A 14,190-nucleotide genomic window follows, 5' to 3' on the forward strand; every position below is an offset into this window, starting at 1 on the left:
GGAAATTCCACGTTCACATGGCAGGCAGCAGTCTCGTAAACGTTGGGCAGGTGGAAATTCCACGTTCCCATGGCAGGCAGCAGTCTTGTAAATGTTGGCCAGGTGGAAATTCCACGTTCACTTGGCAGGGAGCAGTCTTTGCGTGGGGAGGCGCGTTGCTTAGCACCCGAGTTAACATTTTCTCACTCTCTATTTTTGCAGGAACTTGTTGTGAAGATTTACCCTGCCTCCTGCTGCCATTTCCGAGGTGTCACACAAGACACAAGGCATCCGTAGGTGCCGAGTTTCCTTCTTGCGAAAGAAAAGAATAGCCACCCGATATTAGCCATAGGTCACGACGACGTGAGGAGTCTTACGTACTCGATGCGGCGCAGTCAAAAGCCATGAGGCCTACGGAGGATCAAGCCACAAGGCAGAGCTCTCGACCGGTGTATGTGACTTCGCGAAGCAATTCATTGCGTCCGCGCCTCCAGTGCCTGTGTAGACGTACGGCCTCGTTTTGAAAATATCCGCGGGGCTTTTTAAAAAAACACCAGGCCTACACAGAATGTCGAGATTGCGTAGTGAATCAAGGGTAACGCAGTATACCGTTATCTTTTTTTTATTTTTTAAATCGATCCATTGGACAGTTGTTGAAATACCCGGTTAAAATTATAGCCGTGAGCACATTAAGGCACAAGTCTCACAAAGGTCCTTGAGATTCCAAAGCTAGCTGTAAATGGTCAAGGCCCACGGCTTGACCATTTAAAATGCACGCGGCCTGCAAATAATTACGACCCTCAAAGTCACGTTATGATGATCCAGGCCCACAATCCTATCTCTACAAATTTCTCATTTGGCGAGTGTTCTCAATCTCACAGTAACCCCAAATGTATCCAGTCACATTTCAAACTAAGCAGGCTGGAGCCTGGTTCGAGCTGGGATTGTTGCGAAAGCCATTCACGACACAGCTGCTATAGGCGGCCAGCAAGGCGAAGTCAGCAGAGGGCGGGGCAGCAAAATCCACCCTTGTGTTGCCCTACGCTTCCAACGTCTACGCTGCCCTGCCTCCACCAACGCGCGCCGACCAGCGCGGTGAAGTATGGTCACACAAAGGCCACGACCCGCAGTGGGTCGGCACGAGGCCTGCCCGGGCGCGTGTTGCGTCTCGCGATCCACGCCGGGGTTTCGTAACCCTCTTTGTAGAAGCTCCGGATGAAGCTTTGCTCGCTCGTGTGACGTCCACACTCTATGTGCGTGTACGTGTTTCTCTCTAGTCATGTGTGTCGGTGCTCAAACTTACTCATGACACCGAACCAAAACTCATTGTCATCCCACTGACGATTTACACATTTTCACTCGTATTCCACGTATATTTATTTGTTATCGCTGGAGCAATGTTTTCTGAATCGTGATTGCATTTGATTTTAATCCACGCTTAATTTCCGTTGGAAACCAAAACGTGTTGCCGTTTAATTTCGTGCGGTGTCGACAACACGGCTTTGTTGTCCTGTTTGAGAGCCGGCTGGTTGATAATTTGTTCAACATTGTTGTGCTCGGCTTCCAGCAACAGCCTTCCACATACCCAGTGCCCTGTTTACCGTCAACACAACGGCTGCCGCGTGGCTGAGATTGAGTTGGGCCACAGGAGTGCGATTTGGGCCATGCAGCGCAAACTACGGGCCGTACTGTAAACCCATGGAGACGCATCGAGGTACACAGAGACCCGCAGAGAATCATAGAGACCCAAAGACATTTAGAGATATATTAAAGACAAGTCACAGTCGTGTGATTGTGGCCATGCAATCGAACATTTGCACCATATTGTCAACCCATAGCGATACATAGAGACCCATAACGATACATAGAGACCCATAGAGATACATCGAGACCCATAGAGATACAAAGAGATGCATTAAAGACATGCAACCCAAACTATGCACCATACTGTAAACCATTAGAAAACCATAGAGATACATGGCAATCTCAAGCTATGCATAGAGACCCATAGACATATATTTAAGACATGCAACCAAATATATGCACCATATTGTAAATCCAGAGACTCGTAGAGATACATCGCGACCCATAGAGATACATAGAGACCCATAGATTATTGTATGAGATGCAGTAACGACAAGCCACAGTGCAATTGTGACCATGCTATGGAAACTAGAAACTATTTTGATTTTACTAGGTAAGGCCTACTGAGCTGTGTAGCTCTTTATCGGTAGCGATCTGGCCACAAATGATAGCTCAACGAAAGTGGCTTCTTGTGTGGAAATTTGTAGCAGCCAAATATTCTAAACGCGTGATTATAAATGGAGGGAAAACCCGGAGGACCTGGAGAAAATCCACGTGACCACGGGGAGAGAGACACGCACACTCCAAATATATATAGCGGGCCTCAGGGTCGGTATCGAACCCACGACCTCATGTATACCAGGCGAGGTAGTTAACATCTCGCCACGGTGGCGTTGTATGCAACCCGCACTATGGACCATGTCGTGAACCACTGTGGTCAACGCGATCTCTCTCCCGAAGCCCTCTGGCCGTGGCCGGCACACCCCTAGAACATGTTGCTGCCGTCACTGAGCAGGGAGAGAGTAATGGAGGATACACAGAGAGATGTAAAGCAACGAATCGATTTTAACTGGGATGATTATTTTTTTTATGAATGTTTTTCTTACGAATCGCAAATACCAGACTAACAGAATGACAAAGTGGCTCGTGGGTCTAATTGGTGGGTGTAACTGTTGGCAGCACTGGCCCAAGCCGTCGAAATTCCACATTCGTATGACAGGGACCAGTTTATCTTGAAGACACCCACCGTCGACATCTTACAAAGTGAAACTATTTTTATCGGCCTTAAAAATGTATGATGGGCTGAGTAATTCCACCAAAGAGGAATTAAACTTGCAACCTTACGTTTAATGTAATACTCTGCACTATATTGAAGGTGGCCGAGTGTCAGTGGATGCCAGAATGGCTTTGTCGGACGCGCTGAGTCGGCACAGCTGATATCCTGCGTTCGAACCTGGGTTTCTGCCGCCCACTATTAAACCAGTTCCCATCCCTGTCACCCACATGACTGCACAAAAATCAGAGCAAACTGGATTTTTGTTTTGCAGTCAATTTATGGAAGCCCCTGCATCGTACTAACGAACGTATGGAGTAATTTTTTTTTAATCACCGCTCTTTACAGAGCATGACGGAGCGCCCTCTATTGTTGGGTGAGAGGGGCATATTGGTGGGGACCAGTTTGGAGAGGCCCTTATTGGCACGGCCACTATTGAAGGGGCTCTTATTAGGGTGGTTCCGATTAGCGCGGCCCCGATTGGGGCGGACCCTATTGGACGGGCTCCTATTGGTGCCGGCCCTATTGGAGGGGCCCCGATTGGAGTGGCCCTATTGAATTGGGTCCGTGGCGTCCTCTCCCAGAGCCGCTCCCTGACTTGTCGTGAGGCTGCTGACCGTGGAAGTTGCAGAAAAATGGTTTCTTCGCTTCACGCCCTCGCGGTGATATCACTCCTGAGATCGTCGTCGTCATCAGCCATGGCCAACCCACTGCTGGATGAAAGCCGCCCCGAGCCATCGGCATCTCTCGCGGCCCTGCGGTCCATCCCAACAACCGCACGCGCGCGGATTTCAGCGCTACTTTGCACGTCACCTCGGAAGCGTTCCGTTCCTCGGCCACCGCCACTCCGGTCCTCGCTCTTAGCCATCGGCCATCGTCTCGTCTAGCCACGATGCGTCGCGCCCAGAGCCCCGCTCGAGATATATCGTGCGCGGGAAATCATGATCGTATATTTGTGTCGATATGTAACCACTATGCATGTAAATGAAATGTCAAATCAACGTCATGCAAACAGGGCCGGATTCAGATTGTGTAGGCCCCTGGGGTTCAGGTACTGTGAGGCCCCCCAGTAATATTTTAAAAAGGAAACAAAGTTAAAGAGAAATAAAATGTCTTTTTACACGGCTAACAAACAAATAAAATTCAGCATTTACAGGTGAAATAACTTTTCACTTCATCTCTGGAGTCGCCTCCAGCTGGTGGAAGCTGCTGACCCTGAAGCCCCCACGCCTTAATCCGGCCCTGCGTGCAAATGCTGCGTACGAAAAGTGTCGCGTGGTGCGTGTGTTTGTGGACGGTGATTCGGAATGTTTGCCTTTAGATTTTTCGTATTCGAAAAAAAAAATCCTTTAATGATTTTTAAACAAGAAAATGTGTACAGATTTGTTTTGTGTGACAATGTCGGGTGTTTGTAGACGTTACTTGTACCAAGCTATACTTCACTTGGGATTTTTGCACCCTTTGGGGACTGTGCTTTGAAATTGTCAATCAGAATATTTAACCGTGCTGGAGGAATCCGATGAGCTTTCAAGCTCATTTTCATAGACGTCCAGTAGGTTTCACAGATGCCCAATAGGAAACCGTGTGAGTTGCTGTGCTTGCAAGAGCAGATTTGTGTAACTTTTTTCGACACAATTTCGAGATGCATCTTGCATTGTGGAGCGTCTTATAATCCGGTTGTTATACGGACAGTACTGTAGTTCAATAACACCAAGGTAATGTAACTTGGTTATCAAATATTTTAGTTCGAGAAGAAATGCAGCCGAGTTAAACTAAACTCAACTTTTTCATTTTACCAGGTAAGGCCCACTGAGCGAAACAGCTCTTTTTCAGAAGCGACCTGGCCACAAATGATAGCTCAACCAAGTGGCTTATCACGTGAACATTTTTAGCAGCCAAATCCTCTCAGCGCATTTTTATAATCATATAGAGGGGAAAAACCGGGTGACCCAAAGAAAAATCCACGCGACCATGGGGAGAACATGCCGACTCCAATTATTCAGCAGGCGTCGGGGTCTGGATCGAACCCACGACCTCCTGTATACCAGGCGAGGTAGTTCACATCTCGCCACTGTGGTGCCCTAATCAGTTGGGTGCGATTTGTAGTAGATTTGCCAAAGCATCATTGATTCACGGCAGTGTGACACTTGCTCTGCTGCTTTGCATAGAAGACTGCGCCCTCTTGTTCCGTGTCCAATCGCCTCGTATTGACATTTCCGTTATCAAATTCTCCCGACGAACACCGACTCCTCTTGGTTTCACTTGGCTGGCTCCAGCGGTGCACCACCGCGGTGTCTGTAGGACCGGTGTCACTCCATTTACTGGTTTCGAAAGTCAGGAATCGTGTCCCAGTGGATGTGGGTTTTTTGTTAGTCATGAACAGGGGCGGTTTCTTCATTAGGGCGATTGGGCGACGCACCACCAATGTCATTCAACCACAGAGTCACGCTAGCCGTCACTGTGCCTCTGGATATAGTCCAATCAGCGTCATGCTACGTTCTGTGGAGTACCGCCTCTTTTTGGGCGATTCCCTCCAGCTGAGAATCGCCCCGAGTGGCCCCATAGACTTACATTCAAAGATATTTTTTTTCGAACGGGGGCGCTGCAATGCATTCTCTATGGCTTCCGGGAGGGCTCGCCCCAACGTGCTTACGTCATCATACGTGCTTACGTCATCATACGTAAGCACGTTTCATCCAACAATATAATTTGTGGCCACCTAGTGGAATCTTTAATAAAATAAACTTGAGTGGTTTGTTTTAATAGTGAGTATAGAAACAAACAAGATGTATTGTAAGAGTCACTTTATTTTTCATTAATATTACAGAAGTGAAGTTGCCTTTACATGCTTAAGCTGTTAATTTATCCATTGCATGGGTGGACCTTATCCTTATCAATCATCCAGACATTTGCCCCCCCTGAGAGATTTTGCAGGAGCCGCCACTGGTCATGAACGCGCCGATTTCAATAAATGAATCCCACCGTTTCAACCGCCGCTCCAGGCGATTGATTTGATGGTAGATCCTGCGGGATCGCCGTCATTAAAAAACCCCGGCAGCTTCCTTCACCCCGACCTCCCCCCGACTCTGTCACAGCCAGCAGACTCGGCAGATCGCGCGTGGCGGGGTAAGGTGCTGGGGGCGTAAATATAAATGTGTCGTTAAACCCCCACCACCCGACACAGCCAATTAGTAAGGCTTGTCACGTACACACCGCTGTGTTGGAGAGTGTGTGTTGGTGTGTTGGTACTCGAATGGTGAATGTTGCGGGTTTACTCTCCAACACACCGGCGTGCTGAACGAGTAACACATTGGCGCAGTCGTTGTGGACCGGGAGCTTTCTCTCTTGGAGGCTTTTCCCTCCACTTTTCCGCCAGCAGTCGACGTGCTTGGGCTATTGCAGGACCGCACCTTTGTTGCCTTAGCCAAGAGCCGCGGTTCTTAACCTGTACTGCAGCCTGCAACCCCTTTGATTCTCGGAATCTTGCACCGCAGGTGAAGCAGCACTGGCCTGTGTGTTCACCTGTTCCGTGCAGGCATAGGCGTTCTTGCTGTCGTAAAATACATATTTAATAGAAAGGCAGGTGACAATTGAAATCCGTACAGTGACGCTGTTTTATGAAAAGTGTGTTTGCGGTGCCTTGTTGGTGGAATATGGGATTGGGGTTTGTGTCTAAAGGTATGGGGGTGTTTATTTTGCTTTGCTTGTTTCTATATTTATTGAAGTTGTGTGTGTGTGATAATTTAAGCCACTGTCGCAAGCCATCCACTTGTGCCTTACACATCGTAATAATTCAAATTGATGAAGCGCCCTCAATCCTCGTGTGTTTTCAGTTTACAAGGGAACATATGGCGACCGTTAAAGATGTACAATGTTAATGCGATGACCTCACCCGAATGTCTTAATATTTACTTAATTTTGTTACTCTCTGTTTTTTAAATAAAGCTCTGACTCCGGCGTGGTATCGTTAGTGTGCTGACACGAACACACCTGCACGCATCAGAAGGTATCTGCATTACGGAATGCGCGCGCGTGTGTGTGTGTGTGCATCTATCAGCCGTAGAAGCCTGGGGAGCGGTAGTGTAGTGGTCAGCGCGATGCACTCTGAACCCGCCGATCCGAGTTAAGATTCCCACTCACGGCCACCAACACCAGTGACGATTGTCTGAACCGGTTATGGGCCTCCCCTAGGTAGACTCAGCCTCAAAGGTACCTGGTGCGATGTAAAATCATCGCCACTCGGGAGATAAAGGCGGCCGGGCGTGGTTCTGGCCATCCACTCCATCGTGTGCCGTGCAGGCCTTCATAGGTGCTCGCGAACAGCACTTCCCCCGATAGTCTGTTCAGACTATACGGGGGGGCTTTGTCTTTGTGGAGTGTGTATGTTTCTCCCCCCGGTTTTCTCACATGCAGTGAGGGAATAAAGTATTTGATCCCCTGCTGATTTTGTACGCTTGCCCACTGACAAAGAAATGATCAGTCTATAATTTGAATGGTAGGTTTATTTGAACAGATACAGAATAACAACAACAACAACATCCAGAAAAACGCATGTCAAAAATGTTATAAATTGATTTGCATTTTAATGAGGGAAATAAGTATTTGACCCCCTCTCAATCAGAAAGATTTCTGGCTCCCAGGTGTCTTTTATACAGGTAACGAGCTGAGATTAGGAGCACACTCTTAAAAGGAGTGCTCCTAATCTCAGCTTGTTACCTGTAAATGTTCCTGCAAATGAATCAACTGAGATTTAACAAAGCAACATCACCCCCCCCCGACTTCGCAAACTTCCCCCTCTGACAAAAACGAGTCTTCAAAGTCGGTGAATCTCCCGGCCAATAAGTTCACCAGCCCTCTGCATATCAGAATCAGAATACGTATTTGTACTGGAGGAATCCGATGAGCTAAAAAGCTCTTCACACAACAACTGCCACCAACTTCGTTGTCCAGAGGCTCGCGTTTGAGACCCCATTGCCCTGCTCAGAAGCTCCAATGCGCCAGCCAAGCAATGTGTGTGTGTACGTTAAACTTCTTTCGCACCGTACGTAGCCAGCCATGCTAATCGGAGGTGCGGGGGGACACCAAACTGAAGGCCCACTGAGCTATTAGCTTATTTTACTGAAGCGACCTGGCCACACGCGAGAGCTCAACGAAGTGGCTTATGAAGTGGACATTCACAGCAGCCAAATACTCTTAACGCGTGATGTTGATTCTAAATGTGGAGGGAAAACCCGGAGGACCCAGAGAAAAATCCACGCGACCACGTGGGAGAGAGAGAGAGAGACGCGCAAACTCAAAATATACAGCAGCAGGCGTCAGGCTCGGGATCGATCCCACGACCTCCTGTGTACCAGGCGAGGTAGTTAACATCTCCTAGCCACCGCGGCGCCCTGCACGCTCCACGTCTCTCTCTTTTTGAACGATCAGAGGAAACAAGAAGATGCTCGGTGTAGTCGGCACTTCGCTTCGTTCATCATTTTTTTATTTTGTTTCAATGCTTTGCTTTATGTGCCCCCCCCCCCTTAAATGAAAGATGTCATGCTCTGCTCTTCTCCTTCTACCCCTTCCCTCTCTCACTACCCCCCTCTCTTTACCCCCCTCTCTCTCTACATCCCCTCTTTCTCTACCCCCCCTCTCTCTCTACCCCCCCATCTCTCTACACCCCCTCTCTCTCTCTACCCCCTCTCTCTCTACCCCCCTCTCTCTCTACCCCCCCCCCTCTCTCCCTACTCTTTGTCTATGATCCCCCTGTTTTCTATGTAATATTTATATATATTTTAACTACGACAAATGCTGCATCTGCACGCAGCCCTCCTCGCAGTCCCACGGCCTCCGACGGGTAGCTCGGATCTGCACGCAGTGCTCTCCGTCACCTGCCACCGAGCACTCAGGGCAAGCGACTCCCTTGCAGCGTGCCTCCTGCTCGCTACGAGAACAGTCATTGCCACCGATGCCTCGTACCAGCAACAAGTTATGATTGTCATTTGTAAATATTACATTTTGTAGTTATACTTTTTATTATTATTATTATTGAACGGGTTGTGTGTTGCTCAGCAGCTCATTTGATTCAGATTGAGATTAACTTTGAGTTGTTTTGTTATGTAATTCTCATCAGGCCCCATGGTGTCAAGTGCAGTCTTCCAATCCTCATTGTCCACTCTCGCTTCTGACCTCTTGTGTTGATGCGTTATGAAGAAGGGCCATTGACCGAATCGGCAACGATTATAATCTGCCTTACTCTGGGGTAGTTACAAATCCCTGACAAAGTCTTTCAGTTCACCTGTATTCGTTGGGTCTTTCGGTAAAGTCACGTTTCAGATTCCAAAGAACACAGGATGAGATGTTATTATCCTTTGTGCAAGCACTTCCAAGAGTTCATGAACAGTGAGCCTGGTGAAATTTGGGGAGCGCATCGTCAGTAGTGAACCTTTGGGTCCTAGGGTGTTTCGGCCTTTCATACTATACACCCTCCCCAAAGGCGGCCAGCGACAGGGTGATCAATCCTACGCTTGCGTCCCATTCCCAATTAGTCATAGGAGTTGCCTTGTTGTTGATAGCCAACATCCCATGGGACTATGCATGGCAGGGGCGTCCTCCTCCCTGAGTCAAGCATTGTTGACTGCATACCTCCTGGCCCTCTCACTTTGGGGCCCAGCTGGGGTCTTTCCTCTTCATCCAGAGCCACTGACTGCTGCCTTCTGCCGCCTCCGATACAGCTCTGATTGCCGAACGCTGGCTCTGGCCCTTAATTCCCAGGTCTCTAAGCAGTCTGGTTGTAGATGTTGCCACAAAACCTCTGCAGCCAACCTCCACTGGTCGGACTTCTGTGTTCCAGCCATGATGCCGTGCTTCGGCAGCTAGATCGGCATAGCGCAGATGTTTTCGCTCATAAGCCTCATCTACTGAGTCATCCCAGGGTACTGTGAGCTCAATGATGAAGACCTTCTTGAGCGAACGGGACCAGAGCACCATGTCAGGTCTTAGGGTGGTGGTTGCGATCTCCGGAGGAAACACAAGTTGCCGGCCAATGTCAGCTAGCATTTTCCAGTCGCGAGCCAAGCGCAGCTGGTCTCGCTCTATTGGTGTAGAGCCGCTCTTTGGTGGTTTAGCCCCTTCGCGGACAAAGGTCGTCCGTAAGGGGTGTGATGCTGCTGGGTGTGGTAGGGAGTTGGTGGCAGTTCGCTTGTCCTCCAGGGCGGATGCAAGGTTTTTAAGGACTTGGTTGTGACGCCAAGAGTAGCGTCCTTGGGTGAGGCTTGTTTTACACCCTGTGAGAATGTGCCTGAGGTTGGCTGGCATGGAACAGAGGGCACAGTCCGGATCTCCACCATACCATTGGTGAAGATTAACTGGTGTTGGAAGCACGTCATATGTTGCTCTGATGGAAAAGCTCAACCGCCTCGCTTCCATGGCCCACAGATCCTTCCAGCTGATCTTCCTCTTCTCCACACTGTCCCATCGAGTCCACTGTCCCTGTTTGGCAAGAGAGACTGCCTTGGCCCACCTTGCAGCCTCCTCCTGATGGCGTACTTCCTGCACTACCATCTTCCGCCGCTCTGGTGCAGTGGCCTTACTCCAAGCAGCACGGCTAGTTAGCCCAAGGCCTCCTCTCCCTTGCTGAACATGACCCACAATGTCAGCATGTCTGAGGGCTGCTGTTGCCTCCTGGACTGCTTTTCCTGGCCTCCATTTGCGCCCAGTTGCCAAGGTCGGCGCGTTGTTGATCACCACTGGGTCTCGAGATTCATTCAGTGTCATCTGGAGCCTGGTTTTTGCACACTTGAATTCCTCGGTTAGACTGGTGAGGGGCAGCTTGAGGACACCATCTCCATAGAGGCCTATGGTGGTAAGGCATCGTGGAACTCCGAGCCACTTCTTTAAGTAGCTCGTGACTCAAAGAAAATAACAAAAAAAACTACGACGTTTCGATCGCAACACAAGCGGTCGTCATCAGGTAAAGGGGGGTTAGCTTCTAAAGGCAAACTGTTTATGAAGGAAATAAATTAAATAATAGAATACGACGTTTCGGTTGCAACACAAGCAATCGTCATCAGGTATGAATGAATGAGAAAACAAACCTAGTAAACTCAGAAATATAATGCAATACAACACAGAGAGTCGGCTAACACAACAGTCAACACCCTACCTGGTTGATTACGTTCTTCCAAAGATTGCTAAAGTTGAGAAAGAGACAAAACACAGACACGGATAAACATAGACAGACACACAAGCAGACAGAGAAAACACAGAGACACACCGAGAGAGGCACACACATAGGCACACAGAGAAACAACGCCTCTGTGTCGAGGCCTTAAATAGAGAGAGAGGGGGGGGGGGTAGAAAAATTTGCATGTCAATGAGAGAGTTGTGTGGAAATCCACCCCGTAGCGGCCGGGGGAGAGAAAAAACGAATTGACATATAGACAAACAAGCCTGGCATATTTTAGAGAGAGAAATAGGAAGTTTGAGAAAACAAATTTAGTAAAATTTGGAAACGTAATGCAATGCAACACTTGAGTCGGTAAATAACAGGTGAACGCATAGATGGTTGAAAATTTGCCAGGCTTGTTAGCCTTTGTAACTTTCTGACCCTCCCCTATTGGACATCTGTGAAAAAAAGCTTTACAGCTCATCGGATTCCTCCAGTTCAAATATTCTGATTCTGACCAATACACAACCACCACCACGGTGGCAGCTGCTGCCCTTTCTCAGTCACGAAGTTAAACGCGTGGCGTTCACAACTCGATATATTGCGAATCTGCACGGAAAACCGGTAACATTTTATTATTATTCTGAATTCATTCGGTTTTTGCTCCAAAAAAACCGATACGGCACTGTGTTGACTGGGCAGCCGTGGTCACTGTGACTGGGCAGCTGTGGTCACTGTGTTGACTGGGCAGCTGATGTTATTGTGTTGACTGAGTTGTTACTGTGTTGACTGGGCAGTTGTGGTCACTGTGTTGACTGGGCAGCTGTGGTCACTGTGTTGACTGGGCAGCTGTGGTCACTGTGTAGACTGGGCAGCTGTTGTTACTGTGTAGACTGGGCAGCTGTGGTCACTGTGTTGACTGGGCAGCTGATGTTATTGTGTTGACTGAGTTGTTACTGTGTTGACTGGGCAGTTGTGGTCACTGTGTTGACTGGGCAGCTGTGGTCACTGTGTTGACTGGGCAGCTGTGGTCACTGTGTAGTTTGGGTAGCTGTGGTCACTGTGTTGACTGGGCAGCTGTGGTCACTGTGTAGACTGGGCAGCTGTGGTCACTGTGTTGACTGGTCAGCTGTTGTTATTTTGTTGACTGGGCAGTTGTGGTCACTGTGTAGACTGGGCAGCTGTGGTCACTGTGACTGGGCAGCCTTGGTCACTGTGTTGACTGGGCAGCTGTGGTCACTGTGTAGACTGGGCAGCTGTGGTCACTGTGTTGACTGGGCAGCTGTGGTCACTGTGTAGACTGGGCAGCTGTAGTCACTCTGTTGACTGGGCAGCTGTGGTCACTGTGTAGACTGGGCAGCTGTGGTCATTGTGTTGACTGGGCAGTTGTGGTCACTGTGTTGACTGGACAGCTGTGGTCACTGTGTTGACTGGGCAGCCGTGGTCACTGTGTTGACTGGGCAGCTGTGGTCACTGTGTTGACTGGACAGCCTTGGTCACTGTGTTGACTGGGCAGCTGTGGTCACTGTGACTGGGCAGTTGTGGTCACTGTGTTGACTGGGCAGCTGTGGTCACTGTGTTGACTGGGCAGCTGTGGTCACTGTGACTGGGCAGCCGTGGTCACTGTGTAGACTGGGCAGCTGTGGTCACTGTGACTGGGCAGCTGTGGTCACTGTGTTGACTGGGCAGCTGTGGTCACTGTGTAGACTGGTCAGCTGTGGTCACTGTGTTGACTAGGCAGCTGTGGTCACTGTGACTGGGCAGCCGTGGTCACTGTGTAGACTGGGCAGCTGTGGTCACTGTGACTGGGCAGCTGTGGTCACTGTGTAGACTGGTTAGCTGTGGTCACTGTGTAGACTGGGCAGCTGTGGTCACTGTGACTGGGCAGCTGTGGTCACTGTGTAGACTGGGCAGCTGTGGTCACTGTGACTGGGCAGCCGTGGTCACTGTGTAGACTGGGCAGCCGTGGTCACTGTGTTGACTGGGCAGCCTTGGTCACTGTGTTGACTGGGCAGCTGTAGTCACTGTGTTGACTAGGCAGCTGTGGTCACTGTGACTGGGCAGCTGATGTTACTGTGTTGACTGGGCAGTTGTGGTCACTGTATAGATTGGGCAGTTGTGGTCACTGTGATTGGGCAGTTGTGGTCACTGTGTTGACTGGGCAGCTGTGGTCACTGTGTTGACTGGGCAGCTGTGGTCACTGTGTTGACTGGGCAGCTGTGGTCACTGTGTTGACTGGGCAGCTGTGGTCACTGTGTAGACTGGGCAGCTGTTGTCACTGTGACTGGGCAGCTGTGGTCACTGTGTTGACTGGGCAGCTGTGGTCACTGTGTTGACTGGGCAGCTGTGGTCACTGTGTTGACTGGGCAGCTGTGGTCACTGTGTTGACTGGGCAGCTGTGGTCACTGTGTTGACTGGGTAGCTGTGGTCACTGTGTTGACTGGGCAGCTGTGGTCACTGTGTTGACTGGGCAGCTGTGGTCACTGTGATGACTGGGCAGCTGTGGTCACTGTGTTGACTGGGCAGTTGTGGTCACTGTGTTGACTGGGCAGTTGTGGTCACTGTGTTGACTGGGCAGCTGTGGTCACTGTGTAGACTGGTCAGCTGTGGTCACTGTGTAGACTGGGCAGCTGTGGTCACTGTGTTGACTGGTCAGCTGTGGTCACTGTGTAGACTGGGCAGCTGTGGTCACTGTGTAGACTGGGCAGTTGTGGTCACTGTGTAGACTGGGCAGCTGTGGTCACTGTGTTGACTGGGCAGTTGTGGTCACTGTGGAGACTGGGCAGCTGTGGTCACTGTGTAGACTGGGCAGCTGTGGTCACTGTGTTGACTGGTCAGCTGTGGTCACTGTGTAGACTGGGCAGTTGTGGTCACTGTGATGACTGGGCAGTTGTGGTCACTGTGTTGACTGGGCAGCTGTGGTCACTGTGTAGACTGGGCAGTTGTGGTCACTGTGTAGACACGGCAGCCGTGGTCACTGTGTAGACTGGGCAGCTGTGGTCACTGTGACTGGGCAGCTGTGGTCACTGTGTAGACTGGTCAGCTGTGGTCACTGTGTAGACTGGGCAGCTGTGGTCACTGTGATTGGGCAGCTGTGGTCACTGTGTAGACTGGGCAGCTGTGGTCACTGTGACTGGGCAGCCGTGGTCACTGTGTAGACTGGGCAGCCGTGGTCACTGTGTTGACTGGGCAGCCTTGGTCACTG

The sequence above is a fragment of the Lethenteron reissneri genome, chromosome 5, assembly GCF_015708825.2.
Source record: "Lethenteron reissneri isolate LAM-NWPU_2019-01 chromosome 5, ASM1570882v1, whole genome shotgun sequence".
Taxonomy (NCBI): Eukaryota; Metazoa; Chordata; class Hyperoartia; order Petromyzontiformes; family Petromyzontidae; genus Lethenteron; species Lethenteron reissneri.